At 34.9% G+C, this 16,791-nt stretch overlaps 1 protein-coding gene across 4 annotated transcripts in view; it reads left to right on the top strand.

The window, feature by feature from the left end:
• MAOA (monoamine oxidase A) overlaps window positions 1-16,791 on the top strand; it is a 178,433-nt gene that overhangs the window by 70,222 nt on the left and 91,420 nt on the right. Inside the window, exon 1 of one of the 4 annotated variants that reach the window (XM_031959387.1) lies at window positions 98-404. The exons of the other annotated variants lie outside the window; for them this stretch is intronic. The gene's annotated coding sequence lies outside the window, so the exon portion shown is untranslated. Of the gene's footprint in view, window positions 1-97; window positions 405-16,791 lie in introns of those variants that run through there. 4 annotated transcript variants of the gene reach the window in all.

Here is a 16,791-nt window from a genome sequence, read left to right as displayed (position 1 = left end):
CCCGTCTCCCAGAGGGGGAAACTAAGGCATAGCAGCGCCCCGGGGGGGGCGTGCACTCTTCTGCGGGCATGCAAGTTATGGAGCCCACCCAACATCCTCCGGCACCGACGGATTTGGGGCTAGAAGAGGGCTTAGAGAGGCCGGGGCGGTCTTTAAGGCTGACGCGCCCATTGTACAAATGAGGAAACTGAGGCAGGGCGGCCCAGCGTACAGCCTGCGCACCTGACACTGACAAGCTCTTGGGATCGCTGAGTTGAGTCTGGAAAGTCAAGCAGCAGCAGCTTAGGCCTACCTACCCATTTTACAAGTGAGGACATTGAGGCAGGTAGCCATGTCCCTGGCCTGCCCACTCCTTTTTACAGATGAGGAAACTGAGGTTCAGAGCCAAAGTGAGGAGTGACGGGGTAAGGTGCAAAGTGGGGCTTGGACTAAGTCGTTCTGTGCCCTCTGCTCCAATAGAGCTGTTGGAGGTGACCCTTCCCTTAGAGACATGCAAGAGCCCAGTACATATGTAACACATGCGTGTCTATGAGCAGCAACAGTTGGCATCAGCGAGGGCCCCGGCTGCACCTTGGAATCCTGGAGTATATATGGAAAGGAGCCCCCCAGGGGGTGTCCGGTTATGCAACTGCTTGGGAATCCTATAGTTCCCCTCCCCCCATTGGAACATCTATGCTGGTGCATTTTTATTCCTATTTTAGAAGTTTTCTTTGCATTTATCTCTCTCTCCTTTTTACTTCTGTGGCAAGGGAAGATTTGAGGATGGGAGAAAAAGGAGGGATATTATCAGGAAAGGCTCAATAGGGTGGTTATCTTCTGCTCTGAGCCTTTTTAAATTTTTTTTAAAGTTCTCTTGCCCTAGGAAGAGGTTGAAACCCTTAAGAACAAGAAGCAAATGGGTAAAATCTACTCTTTAATTCTTAAAGGATTGCTGGTTTCTATTGCAGCTCCTATCTTTACTTATGCCACCTTAATTTAAGCACTCTCAGTAAAATCTTTTGCTCTGAGCCTTTTGTTTTAAAATTTTTTTTAAGTTCTCTTGTCCTAGGAAGAGGTTGAAACCCTTAAGAACAAGAAGCAAATGGGTAAAATCTACTCTTTAATTCTTAAAGGATTGCTGGTTTCTATTGCAGCTCCTTTCTTTACTTATGCCACCTTAATTTAAGCACTCTCAGTAAAATCCTTTGCTCTGAGCCTTTTTTTTTAATTTTTTTTTAAGTTCTCTTGCCCTAGGAAGAGGTTGAAACCCTTAAGAACAAGAAGCAAATGGGTAAAATCTACTCTTTAATTCTTTAAGGATTGCTGATTTCTATTGCAGCTCCTTTCTTTACTTATGCCACCTTAATTTAAGCACTCTAAGTATTAAGTTCTCTTGCCCTAGGAAGAGGTTGAAACCCTTAAGAACAAGAAGCAAATGGGTAAAATCTACTCTTTAATTCTTAAAGGATTGCTGGTTTCTATTGCAGCTCCTTTCTTTACTTATGCCACCTTAATTTAAGCACTCTCAGTAAAATCCTTTGCTCTGAGCCTTTTTTTAATTTTTTTTTTAAGTTCTCTTGTCCTAGGAAGAGGTTGAAACCCTTAAGAACAAGAAGCAAATGGGTAAAATCTACTCTTTAATTCTTAAAGGATTGCTGATTTCTATTGCAGCTCCTTTCTTTACTTATGCCACCTTAATTTAAGCACTCTAAGTATTAAGTTCTCTTGCCCTAGGAAGAGGTTGAAACCCTTAAGAACAAGAAGTAAATGGGTAAAACCTATTCTTAATTCTTTTTTTTTTCCTATTCTTAATTCTTAAAGGATTGCTGGTTTCTATTGCAGCTCCTTTCTTTACTTATGCCACCTTAATTTAAGCACTCTCAGTAAAATCTTTTGCTCTGAGCCTTTTTAAATTTTTTTTTTAAGTTCTCTTGCCCTAGGAAGAGGTTGAAATCCTTAAGAACAAGAAGCAAATGGGTAAAATCTACTCTTTAATTCTTAAAGGATTGCTGGTTTCTATTGCAGCTCCTTTCTTTACTTATGCCACCTTAATTTAAGCACTCTAAGTAAAATCCTTTGCTCTGAGCCTTTTTTTTTTTATTTTTTTTTAAGTTCTCTTGTCCTAGGAAGAGGTTGAAACCCTTAAGAAGAAGAAGCAAATGGGTAAAACCTACTCTTTAATTCTTAAAGGATTGCTGATTTCTATTGCAGCTCCTTTCTTTACTTATGCCACCTTAATTTAAGCACTCTCAGGAAAAGAGTAGAAGGGCTAGCAAAGAACATGATATCAACAGGTATTTAGACTGTGTTATTTTGTTTTCCTTAATTCAGATGACTTATTCATAAAAGCTCTCAGTACTGTTAACAAGATAATTTCCCTTATGATCTCTGAATTTACTTATAGAATTTTCAGTGCTGGAAATCAAAATACTTTTCAATTCAGAGAGGAACCTAACTTAGGAAACTGGTTTTTAGCCCCATTATCCTAAATGGTCTGTCAATTCTTGATAAAATGCTTGTACTTAAAGTAAGAAATTGGGTCTATGTGACATCTTTGTGGGCTGGTCAGTATGAAAGTTTGGATACTCATTTATTCCTTCCCAAGCCCACAGGAGGGTCTGCTGAACTTGTTAAAGGTTTACCTATAGCAACTAATTAAAAAGAAAGTCTGGGGATGGGGTTGCAGGGAGTCATAGAGATGCTATCATCTTGTAGTATCCTTTGGGGAGACTCCATATGCTACTCCCAAATTAATCACAGAAACAGCTTTTTCACTTAAATTGGACATCGATACTTTGGATCATCAGGATCAAACTACTTTGTTATTAGTGGCCATTGTATATAACAGGTAATGCTTTATTAAAAACTTAGGTTTGACTTTAATGGCAGATGGCTATTAACCCTTGTATTGGGGGGGAGGGAAGTATCAAATAATAATAGTTTCTATGTTCTTTAATCTGAAAAAAATACGTATGTAGGCTTTTTAATCTAGTCTTCACCAAAAAAGGTAATTGTAGAATCTCTTAAAGAGACATGGGATGGCATCTAGAAGAATGTCTACCCCATTATCTATTGCCAGCCAGTCCTTTGTAATTCAAGCATTAGTTCTTGGATTTCATGTTTTTTAGGACCTGTTTCTGTAGCATCATTAAGGATCTTGTTTCTAATTGTTTGACCACTTTTCTTTATTTCTCCCTATTCTCCTTCCTGGTACCAAGGTTTATTATTGGGGGGGAGAGAGAGAGAGAGAGAGAGAGAGAGAGAGAAGAAAGAAAGAACTAGAAAGATCTTTCTGCATAGTCATTTTTATGCTACACCAGAGGATAGTTTCCTTCCAACATCGACACCAGATAGAAAAAAATTAGGGCCTTTTGCCTTTTTTGATCTGTTACATGTGACTTTAAGTGGAGATATTGAAGATGGTAAACCTTTCCAGAGTAGAACTAGAACTAAACAGAAATCAGGTGTATCTTTTGTAAGGTATTTTCCTGATGATCTATGAGGAGAGACTGAGTTTTACTGGCATCAAATCTGTAAATTCAAGAACAGATCTTTTCATTACTAAGCAGTGTCCCATGAGTTTATGTATTTCCCCAGCAGCAATTAGTTTGAGTCCCTAAGATACCATTTAGAAGCATTACCAGATGAATGCTTTTACAAATTTCACTTTGACAATTTGTATATTTTGATAAAAGATAGGTTTTACACAATAGGATTTTAAATGATTTTGAAACACTTTGCATATGCAAAAAATGTCCTATGGTGATATCCATGTTCTTAGTTTTTGTCATTTTAAAATGGAACTTTTATAGATAGGGAAATTGAGACTCAGACAAGCTTGTCCCCAGGTATACATAGAAGAGATGATTGGTGTATAATAAACATTCCCATTGCTTCCCACTAATTTAAAAAAAAACCAAAACACCTTACTCTATATTGAGTAGGAAAATTTTTGCAAAGGAAATAACTTAAGTCATTTTTTTGGGGGGGGGGCTAAGTCTAATTTCGTTTTTGAAATTTTTTTTTCCAAATTGAATAATAATAGTTCAAAATATACTCTCAGCTTTGAACTTTAGAACTCTGTTGAAAGGATAATATCACTGGTCTCTCTTCCTTCTTGAAGCTACTCCTTTGGTTCTGTTTTTCTCCAACTCTACATCTGGGCCTTTTCTGTTTCTTTGCTTAGAAATAGAAACAGTGGTTATAACCACTCCTATTCTTCCCACAGCAAAAAATTTAGGCATTCCCAAGACTCAGTTACCGATCTTTGTTTCTTTTCTATTCCCTTGCCTAGAAGGTAAGCCCTTTCCTTGTGTCAGCTTCTATTGATGACTCTCAAATCAAGGTCTTGTCATCTTACGTCAGGTCTTGTCTTTTGTATATACAGCTGCCTTGGAGACCTGAATACTTGTATCTTTCCAAGGCATCTCAAATTTATTTCAGAAGACAAAACATCATCTCTTCCTCCAAAACAGAGTAGTCCCTCCACCCAATTTCCCATTGTTTTTGCTTTTTTGTTTTTGTCAGTTACATTGCGGTGGCTATTACTCACATAGAATTAAACCTTAAATTTAGTTGTATTTAATCAGTCATGGAGTTCTTAAATTTCTTCCTTTAAAATATTTCTTATATTATCCTATTTTCTTTTCAATTCTCTCTCACCTTAAGCCAATCCTTTATTATTTCAGCATCACCTAAGCTGACCTCTGTGACTCTATCCTCATCTCATTCCAACCCATGCAATCTATTGCTCCTAGATAAATTTGTTCTTAAATCTTTCCTGCATTATGTCAGCTCTAAGTAGTCGAGATTTTCCAGACTCTGTTCACAAAATTCAGAAATTTTTTCTCAAAATTCAGATAATTTAACCGTATTTCTTAATTGCTTATCTTTATGGAACGATTTGCTCTGTCCTGTCTGTTTATTCCTTCAAAAATCCACTATGCTTATTCTTCCTACTTCCATGCCTTCATTCAGCTTTCCTTTACCCTGGATGGTTTCTCTCCTTTCCCCTACCTAAAAATGAAATAACTGAAATTTTAGCATTTATTTAAGGTTTTAAAAATGATTTACTCACAACCCTGTTAGAAACAGGTATTATAAATATTATTAAGGCAGGTAAATAATACACTGGATAGAGCCAGGAAGAAATCTTCAAATCTGGCCATAGACACTTATTAGCTGTGTGATCCTGGTCAAGTCATTTTACCTTGTTTTCCTCAGTTTCCTCATTTGTAAAATGATCTGGAGAAGGAAATGACAAACCACTCCAGTATCTCTCCCAAGAAAACTCCAAATTGAGTGGCAATGAGTCATACATTACTGAAAAGAATGAACTACAGAAATATTATTATCCACATTTTATACATGAAGAAGTTGAGGCTCAATGAAACATGCCCCATGAACACAAAGTTTGCTGGTATCAAAAGCAGAAGCTGAACCCGTCTTTGCCAGTTCTAAGTTCTCCTAGAAGTGCTACTTCTTCCATAGCCATAATCTTTCTTCCATCTTTCTATGGTCCCTCCCAGCTCTAAAGTCAGAATCTTTTTTATGATTTCCAAATTTCTTTGATTTCTCCAGTCCTTCATGATCTCTTTCTCTGAAATCCTCTGGCACTTAAAGTTATTATTATTTAATTTTACTTACTTGCTTTTGTTTTATCTTTATTTTACTTCCCTGGCTAGAAAGGTTAGATTTTTTGAGGGATGCCAGAAGCCCATCTTATACTTCTTTGAAAGTCGTTGTCAGAGCATTAAGCATATAGTAGATGCTCAGTAAATTTTTACTTTAAAATAAGTTTTATTCATGTTGTCTGCTTTTACTTCACAGCAATTTCTTGGGAAAGGGGAAGAGCATTCTTCCCCATTAAACCCAATGTTATAACAAAAGAAAAAGCACAAAATATAGTGATCAAGTCAGAAAAAAGGTATATAATACTCTTTATTCCATTAGTCCCCTGTCTTTCTGCCTTGAGGAGGAAGATCATATAGAGCTGGAATAGACTCTAGAAAATATAGTTAAACCATCGTATTTTTTATAGCTAAGGAAACTGAAGCTTAGTGAGTGATTTGCCAAAAGTCTCATAATTATTAGATGCCAAAAATAAGACTAGAAAACTAGGTCTTCTCCTTTAAGTTTTACCATCCGTTTTTCTTAAGGGACCATCACTGGTTTTCTCAGTTACTCAACATTTAATTTCCTTTTAGTGATCTCATTTAAGCTGTATTGTATTGTCATTGCTCTGTTATTCTTTTGGTCTTGCTTCTTTTCTTTCTTGATGTATAGAAGTATAGAACTTTCTAGGTTTTTCTTTCTGTCCTTGACTACCCAGTATTGGGATTGCTGGGTTTCTAGTATAATTCTAAATTGAACTTCACAATGGTTGTATCAGTTAGGTGGCTTTTACCAGTTGGTATGTTAGCCTGCCTTTTCATAGTCTTTTCATAGCCTCTACAAAATTGATTGCTCCCATTTTTTGTTATCCTCATTAATTTGCTCTGTATGTAATAAAACTTGACATTTGTTTTTTTCTGCATTTCTTTTACTGCATTGAGTTCATATGATTTTCATATTTTATGTAAGTAAATAATTGATTGCATATAGTTGGGAATATTGAGAATGTATTTAGACATGTATGGGATGTAACCCTTTCTTCCCTTTCCTTTCCCTCTCCCTCTTTCAACAGATCACATCAGGGTGACAAATGTCCAATTAATAGGATCCTTTCTCAAAAAACTCTGAACATGCTGCAAATGTAATTAATATCTTGAAATTAATAAAGAAAATCTCTGTGTTCTAACAGGATTTATTTTGTACTTCTTTATATGTGATATTTATTAGATCATATATTTTATAGAGAGTTAAAAGGCTTGAGTCCTTGTATTCTAGGAGTGCAATGTCTTAAACTCATAGCATTTTTGCAAACAGAAGACAGAATGATGAGGATTGTAATGAATATTTTAGTGCTTTTTATGTTTGGATTTTGTAAATAATTGTCTTTTAAAATTGTCAGGAGATCTGGAAGGGAACTTGAAAGTAATTGAATAAGAAAATTAGATGATTAGAAGCTCAGTTTACATTGAATAATAGTCTCCCTGAAGTATATATAACTTTTGCTATATCTCCAATTCTTTGTTGAATTTGACATCAATTCCTGTGGAGAGTATCTATCTATTGTTTTTATTAAGTTTATAGTACTTGAGTATGGAATGCTTAATGCTAGGTCATTTGTTGTTTTGTGTAGTGTGGACATACTCATACTACATAATGTGATCTTAATTAGCTTATAAAGCACAAATTTAAACTGCATTTTAAAAATGCTTACTGTATGTTTTGTGCTAGACACTGGCAAAAGTTCTGCTCTCAGAATGTTCAGTCTAACTGGAAGATAGGACAAATAAACAGCCAACTATAATACCTATTAAGTGCATAATTAGAGATGCAGATAAAATGTTTTATGGAATTTGTAGGGAAAAAAAGGTCACATCTGGTACAGGGACAGGGATCAGGGGAAGGCTTTTGGATGTGTGGGACATTGTGATATAGGGCAATTCTTCACTCTGCTACTTGTACTGTGGACAGGTTACTTCCTATCTGAAGCTAGGTTTCTTCATCTTTGTAATGAAGCGGCCAGACTAGATGATCTCAATCTCTTAGGTGCCTTCCAGCTATACATCCTATGATCAGATGTGGATGTAGGAATATTAGTAGGAAAAAAAAGTAGAATGAAGGAGTCTTTTTTGTTGGTCTTCATTCTGTGTATGTTGTCGTCAGTCCCTTGTAAAGGGGGTATTGTTTATGGATTTTCTCTTCTGAAGCAGCACTATCTTCTTTATTAAAGATGGAATTGAAACTTTGATTTTTAAAGATCCTGTGGAATATAATCAGGTTTGTTACTATTTTAGATTCCCATTCCTTACAAAATCACTAAATTCTATACAATTGTGATGTTTTATATTTTGTGTTTCTTTTCCATCATTTTTAACATTTCATTAAAAATTTATCATTTGCACTGTGTGAAAATCAAGTACGTTTTTTTCCTTGTGTTTTTTTCCCTTTTATTCTGATTCTTCTTTCACAACACGACTAATATGGAAATGTTTACATGATCATATAAGTATAGCCTGTTATTGGATTGCTTGCTGTCTTGGGGAGAAGGGAGAGAAAGAAGGAAGGGAGAAAAATTTGAAACTCAAAATATTAAAAAATAAATGTTGAGAACTATCTTTATATGTAATTGGAAAAAATTACCTCTTAGTGCAAAAACAACCCCAAAAGAAAACATCATTTCTTTGATGCTACATTCTCTGATACTAAATTGTGACCTAATATATTAGTAGCTTTGTTTAACCCCTAGGAAAATACTTTAATATCACTATCCTGCTTTTTCTATTTATAAAATCCTAGTTTATAATTGGAAGGAACTTTAGAAACCATCTAATTCAACACTCTAATTTTATAGAATGAGACCAAGGACACATAGCTAAAAAATTGCAGAACCAGGATTCATACCTGGTTCCATAAGTAAAAGTGAATATTAAAACTCTACCCAGATGACTGTTCACTCTGTCTACTGCTAGTCTTGGGTGAGGTGTGATATATAGAGAAAGAAAATATTCTGTAATTAGAGAGCCTCAATTAAAATTCTACCTGGACCAGCAAAAATATAAGCAATGAATGGTAACCAGTAACCTGATATTTTAAATGTTAAACCCCAAAGCAAAAAAGAAGGATCTCAACTTGACTCTCCACTATCATTGCAAAATAAAGCAAATCTTCAGAGAAGGGTATCAAGGGTATCTTCCTTCTTTTGCCCCTCTCCTAGAGTATCTGAGCAATACAAGGATATGACATATATCTATAATGAGGTAATGAGGGAGAGAGTAGAGTAGAAAAGAGGAATAATAAACATGTGGCCAAGGATGTGGTATCTTCATTGATATTGATATGTTGCATTTTCACTTCTATAGATGTCTTAGGCTTGAAAATTTTAATTTACACACTTGGTAATATTTAATAGGCCTACGGTTTCAATTAGTTGTTTTAATATTTCCAAAAGTAGAGCACAAAACAATAATATCTGTAGTTTGCATAAACTTTCTTAACAATGTTAACTTCAGGAATGGGAAATGGGGCAGTGACTATTTGTGCTAGCTTGATATTATTGAACATTTTCACACATTAAAAAAATTCTTGTATATTCTGTTTGAACTAAAAGTGAAAAAAAAAACTTCCATTGATTTCATATATACTTAATTATGTTTGTGAGCATTCTTTATTAGGATTATTATTTATATATGTGTGTACACGTATATATGTATATGTATATATACATGAATATTATATATATGTATGTGGCATTGTTCAGTCTTCATTCTTGTCTGATTGTTTTTGACCCTATGGAACATGACATCCTAGGTTCTTCAGATCTGAGGGTTCATCTTTTGATGTCATTTCTTTTTTTTCCCCTTTTTTTTATTAACAAAACATATGCATGGGTAATTTTAAAACACTGACCCTTGTAAAACCTTCTGTTCCAAATTTTCCTCACCTTCCCCTCATCCCATCCCCTAGATGGTAGGTAGTAGGTAGTTCAATACATATTAAATATATTAAAATATATTAAATCCATTTTATGTATACATATTTAACCAGTTACCTTGCTGACAAGAAAACTTGGATCAATAAGAAAAAAAAACCTGAGAAAAACCAAAATGCAAGCAAACTACAACAGAAAGAGGGAGAATGCTATGTTATGAACCACACTCAGTTCCCACAGTCTTCTCTTTAGGTATAGATAGCTTTCATCACTCAACAATTGGAACTGGTTTGAATCATATCATTGTCGAAAAGAGCCACGTCCATCAGAATTGATCATCATATAGTCTTGTTGCCGTGTATAATGATCTCCTGGTTCTGCTCATTTCACTTAGCATCACTTCATCTAAGTCTCTCCAGGCCTCTCTGAAATCATCCTGTGGGTTATTTCTTACAGAACAATAATATTCCATAACATTCATATACCAAAAATTTATTCAGCCATTCTCCAATTGATGGGCATCCATTCAGTTTCCAGTTTCTTGCCACTACAAAAAAAAAGCTGTCACAAGCATTTTTGCACATATGGGTTCCTTTCCTTCCTTTAAGATGTCTTTGGGATATAAACCCAGTAGAAACACTATTGGATCAAAGGGTATGCACAGTTTGATAACGTTTTGAGTGTAGTTCCAAATTGCTCTCCAGAATGGTTGGATCTGTTCACAACTTCACCAATAATGTATCAGTGTCCCCGTCCTCCTACATCCCTTCCAGTATTCTTCATTACCTTTTCTTGTCATCTTAGCCAATTTGACAGGTGTGTAGTGGTATCTCAGAGTAGTCTCAATTTGCATTTTTTATCAATAGTAATTTAGAGCACCTTTTCATATGACTAGAAATAATTTCAATATCTTCATCTGAAAATTGTCTATTCATATCTTTTGACTATTTATCAATTGGAAAATGGCTTTATTTTTTATAAATTTGAGTCCATTATCTGTTTCAGAAATGAGGCCTTTATCAGAACCTTTGAATATAAAAATGTTTTCCCAGTTTATTGCTCCCCTTCTAATATTTTCTGCATTAGGTTTGTTTGTATAAAAATTTTTTAACTAAATAAAATCAAAATTATTTATTTTGTGGTCAGTAATGATCTCTAGTTCTTCTTTGGTCACAAATTCCTTCCTCCATAGATCTGAGAGGTAATAATATCATTCTTTATGTCTAGATCATGAATCCATTTTGACCTTATCTTGGTGTATGGTGTTGGGTGTGGGTCAATGCCTAGTTTCTGCCATACCAGTTTACAATTTTCCTAGCTGCTTTTGACAAAAAGTGAATTCTTATCCCCAAAGCTGGAGTCTTTGCTTTTGTCAAACATTAGATTGCTATAGTCATTCACTATTTTGTCCTGTGAACCTAACTTATTCTACTGATCAACTGCTCTATTGCTTAGCCAGTACCAAATGGTTTTGATGACCACTCCTTTATAATATAGTTTTAGATCTGGTACAGCTAGGCCACCTTCATTTGCTTTTCTCTCCATTAATTCCCTTGAAATTCTTGACCTTTTGTTCTTCCAGATGTGTTTAGTTATTTTTTTCTAGGTCAGTAAAATAGTTTCTTGGGAGTTTGATTGGTATAGTACTAAATAAATGGATTAATTTAGGGAATATTGTCATTTTTATTATATTTGCTCAAACTATCCAAGAATACTTGATATTTTTCCAATTATTTAGATCTGACTTTATTTATGTGGAAAGTGTTTTATAGTTTTGCTCATATAATTCCTGACTTTCCCTTGGCAGATAGATTCCCAAATATTTTATACTATTAGCAGTTATTTTAAATGAATTTTCTCTTTGTATCTCTTGTTATTGAATTTTGTTAGTGCTGTATAAAAATGCTGAAGATTTATGTGGATTTATTTTGTATCCTGCACCTTTACTAAAGTTGTGGATTATTTATAATAGCTTTTTATAGAATTTCGGGGTTCTCTAAGTATGTACCATTATATCAACTTCAAAGCGTGATAATTTGATTTCCTCATCATCTATTCTAATTCTTTTCATTTCTTTTTCATCTCTTATTGCCAAATTAAGCGTTTCTAATACAAAATTGAATAGTAATGGTGTGATTGTGGGCAACTTGTTTTACCCCTGATCTTATTGGGAATGGTTCCAGTTTATCACCATTACATATAATGGTTGCTGATGGTTTTAAATGGATTCTCCTGTTTTAAGGAAAAGTCCATTTATTTTCCTATACTCTCTAGTGTTTTTAATAGAAATAGATGTCAAATTTTATCAAATTATTTTTCTGCATCTATTGAGATATGATGGTCATATGGTTTTTGTTAATTTGATTATTGATATAGTCAATTATGCTAGTAGTTTTCTAATATTGAACCAGCCCTGCATTCGTGGTATAATCCTACTTGGTCATGTATTATCTGGGGGATGATTTTCTGTAATATCTTTGCTAATATTTCATTTAACATTTTTGCATCGATGTTCATTATGGAGATTGGTCTATAATTTTCTTTTTCTGTTTTCGTCCTACCTGGTTAGGTATCAATATCATGTCTGTGTCATGAAAGGAATTGGGTAGGAGTTCTTCGTTCCCTATTTTTTCAAATAGTTTATATAGTATTGGAGTTAATTATTCTTTAAATGTCGAATTCACATGTAAATTTATCTGGCCCTGGAGATTTTTTCCTTAGGGATTTGATTAATAGCTTTTTCTATTTCTTTTTCTAAAATGGAATTATTTAAGTAATTTATATCCTCTTCTGTTAATCTGGGCAATCTATGTTTTTGTACGTATCCCTCCATTTCACTTAGGTTATCAAATTTATTGGCATAAAGTTGGACAAAATAACTCCTAATTATTACTCTAATTTCCTTTTCATGGGTGGAAAGTTCTCCCTTTTAATTTTTGAGACTAACAATTTGATTTTCCTCTTTCCTTTTTCTAATCAAATTAACTAAAGATTTATCTGTTTTGTTGGTTTTTTCAAAAATCCAACTTTTAGTTTTATGTATTAATAGTTTTTTTTTACTTTCATTTTATTAATCTCTCCTTTTATTTTTAGAATTTTAAGTTTGATATTTGATTGGAGGGTTTTAATTTGTTCTTTTTCTAGCTTTTTTAGTTGCAAGCCCAATTCATTGATCTTCTCTTTCTCTATTTAATGCAAGTAATCATCTAGAGATATAAAATTTATCCTTATTATCAGTTTCATTGCATCTTACAACTTTTGGTATGTTATCTCATTATTGTCATCCTCTTGGATGAAATCATTAACTGTATCTGTGATTTGCTGTTTCACCCATTCATTCTTTAGGATGAGATTATTTATTTTCCAATTACTTTTTTTGGTCTATTTTGCCTTGGCTTTTTATTGCATGTAATTTTTATTGCATCATGATCTGAAAAGTATGCATTTACTATTTCTGCCTTTCTGCATTTGATTTTGAGGTCTTTTATTGTCCAATATATGGTCAATTTTTGTATAAGTTCCATGAACTGCCAAGAAGAAAGTGTACTCCTTTGTGTCTCCATTTAGTTTTCTCCAAAGATCTATCATACCTAACTTTTCTAGTGTTCTATTTACATTTTTAACTTCTTTCTTGTTTATTTTGTGTTTTTTTTTAATCTAGTTCTGAGAGTGCAAAGTTGAGATCTCCCAGTATTGTAGTTTTGTTGTATATTTCTTCTTGTAACTCTCTTAACTTCTCCTTTAAGGAATTTAGATGCTACACCATTTGGTGCATATATTTTTTATTTTATTGTTTATTTTCTTTTTTTTTTCTTTTTTCTTTTTTTGTTATAGCTTTTTATATACAAAACATATGTATGGGTAATTTTTCAACATTGACCCTTGCAAAAACTTCTGTTTCAACTTTTCCCCTCCTTCCCTTCACCCCTTCCCCTGGATGGCAAGTAGTCCCATACATGTTAAATATGTTAAAGTATATGTTAAATACAGCATATGTATATTTATATGTATAAAGTATATGTTAAATACAGCATATGTATATATGTATATTTATACAGTTATTTTGTTGCACAGAGCAAGATCAGATTTTGAAAGAAAATAAAAATACCTGAGAAGAAAAAAGCAAAAATGCAAGCAAACAATAACAGAAAGAGTGGAAATGTTATGTTGTGGTCCATACTCATTTCCCAGAGTATCTCCAAGGGTAGCTGGTTCTGGGTGCAGCTGGTTCTGTTCATTACTGATCAATTGGAACTGATTTGGATCCTCTCATTGTTGAAGAGAGCCATGTCCATCAGAATTGATCATCATATAGTATTGTTGTTGAAGTGTATAATGATCTCCTGGTTCTGCCCATTTCACTTAGCATCAGTTCATATATGTCTATCTCTCCAAGTCTCTCTGTATTGATCCTGCTGGTCATTTCTTACAGAACAACAATATTCTATAACATTAATACACCATGATTTATTTAGCCAATATCCAGTTGGTGAGCATCCCTTCAATTTCCAGTTTTTAGTCATTACAAAAAGGGCTCCCACAAACATTTTTGCACATGTGGGTCCCTTTCCCTTCTTAATATCTCTTTGGTATATAAGCCCAGTAGTAACACTGATGGATCGAAGGGTATGTACAGTTTGATAACTTTTTGAGTATAGTTCCAAATTGCTCTCCAGAATGGTTGGATCCGTTCACAACTCCACCAACAATGTACCAGTGTCCCAGTTTTCCCACATCCCCTCCAATATTCATTGTTATCTTTTCTTGTCATCTTAGCCAATCTGACAGGTGTGTAGTGGTATCTCAAGAGTTTTCTTAATTTGCATTTCTTTGATCAACAGTGATTTGGAACACCTTTTTTTATATGACTTAGAAATAGTTCCAATTTCTTCATTCGAAAATTTTCTGTTCATATCCTTTGACCATTTATCAATTGGAGAATGGATTGATTTTTAAATAAATTTGAATCAATTCTCTATATATTTTGGAAATATGGCCTTTATCTGAACCTTTAGCTATTAAAAAATGTTTTCCCACTTTATTGCTTCCCCTTCTAATCCTGTCCACATTAGTTTTATTTGTACAAAAGCTTTTTAACTTAATATAATCAAAATTTACTATTTTGTGATCAATAATGACTTCCACTTCTTTGGTCACAAATTCCTTCCTCCTCCACAGGTATGAGAGGTAAACAATCCTATGTTCTTCTAATTTATTTATAATCTCATTCTTTATGTCTAAATCATGAATCCATTTTGATCTTATCTTGGTGTATGGTGGTGTAAGTATGGATCAATGCCTAGTTTCTGCCATATTAATTTCCAGTTTTCCTGGCAATTTTTGTCAAATAATGAATTCTTATCTCAAAGTCTATGAAATCACTGAAAAGAGGGGTGATCACCCCCCCCAACTTCTCAGGAGGGGAGGTGAAAGCACTAAAAAGGAGATGATCACACCCTCCCTGACATCTCAGGAAAGGAGATGAAAAACACCAAAGGGAAGTGGGGATTGCTAGCGGGATTCTGGGTTGAAGGGTCTTATTAGAAACAGGTATACACAAACCCATCAGCATGGGAGGTATTACACAAGCACAGAGCAATAACGCACAAGCTATTAGTGAGGACTCTCCCCATAACCAGTGCAGGCTCAATGCGGTGCAACAAACATGAATTGTACATGTAAATAATGATATAAAAAACAAAATGAGTCAATATGGTATTGTAAGAGATTTCCAGAAGTCCTAGAATGAGGGTATGTAAACAACAGTCATACATACGCCTTCTTCAGCAGCCAAGAAATAGTCCAAAACCAATCTATTGTCCATTGCTTTATGTGTCAGGGAATCCAATGATCCCCACAAGTTTTTGAGGTTCTGCAACAGTCTTTTTATGTGTTAGGGAACCCAATGATTTCAGCAGATTTTGAAGTCCTGCAACAATCTTATCATTTCTCAGAAAATCCAATGATTCTTGAGGGTTTTGAAGTCCTACACCAGTCTTACCATGTCTCAGAGAATCCAGTGATTCCTGAGGGTTTTGAAGTCCTACAACAGTCTTACCATGTCTCAAAGCAGGGGTCCTCAAACTTTTTAAATAGGGAGCCAGTTCACTGTCCCTCAGACTGTTGGGGCTGGACTATAGTTAAAAACAAAAACTTTGTTTTGTGGACCTTTAAATAAAGAAACTTCATAGCCCTGGATGAGGGGGATAATCGTCCTCAGATGCTGCATCTGGCCCACAGGGCCGTAGTTTGAGGACCCCTGTCTCAGAGAATCCAATGATTCTTGAAGGTTTTGAAGTCCTACAACAGTCTTATGTCTCAGAGAATCCAGTGATTCCTGAGGGTTTTGAAGTCCTACAACAGTCTTACCATGTCTCAAAGCAGGGGTCCTCAAACTTTTTAAATAGGGAGCCAGTTCACTGTCCCTCAGACTGTTGGGGGGCCGGACTATAGTTAAAAACAAAAACTTTGTTTTGTGGACCTTTAAATAAAGAAACTTCATAGCCCTGGATGAGGGGGATAATCGTCCTCAGATGCTGCATCTGGCCCACAGGGCCGTAGTTTGAGGACCCCTGTCTCAGAGAATCCAATGATTCTTGAAGGTTTTGAAGTCCTACAACAGTCTTATGTCTCAGAGAATCCAGTGATTCCTGAGGGTTTTGAAGTCCTACAACAGTCTTATCATGTCTCAAAGAATCCAATGCTTCTTGAGGGTTTTGAAGTCCAACAATTTTTGATGTCCATGAGTCAAATACAATAATTGCCATGCTCATTCAGTGGTGGGCACAGTCAGCAATGGAACCACCCGATGTTTCTTGGGTCTTCTCCTTCGTTTCAAGGGTCTACTCCATCTCCCTCCAATGGACAAGACAAATATGGCTCATTAGCACCCATCTGATTCCTTCTCCTTCTGTGGAGATACAAGCAAATCCTCTTCCCCAAGCAGTTAACCTATCTGGTCCCTTCCATTCACCACTTTCTGGATCTCTCCACATCACCTGACGATTATCTAAAGATAGTGGAGCTGCTCACACTGGACACTGCCCTTCTGGTGTGTTATAAAACTTGTCTGCTGGAGCCAGTGCATCTTTGTCAAAAATCAATAAATTAAAAGTATAAAGAGCTAGATTTAGAAGTTCTCTAGGGTTACCTCTGGCTCCCCCTTTCTTTTGTTTTTAGAGGAGCATCTTAATGTCTCTGTTTCTCCTCTCTACTATTGCCTGTCCTTGAGGATTAAAAGGTATGCCAGTGGTGTGTAAAATCTTATACTGTGC

This window comes from Sarcophilus harrisii, chromosome 3 (assembly GCF_902635505.1).
Source record: "Sarcophilus harrisii chromosome 3, mSarHar1.11, whole genome shotgun sequence".
In the NCBI taxonomy this organism is placed as follows: Eukaryota; Metazoa; Chordata; class Mammalia; order Dasyuromorphia; family Dasyuridae; genus Sarcophilus; species Sarcophilus harrisii.
The sequence above is the reverse complement of the archived record's forward strand: the minus strand, read 5'-3'. Positions and strand labels throughout refer to the sequence as shown.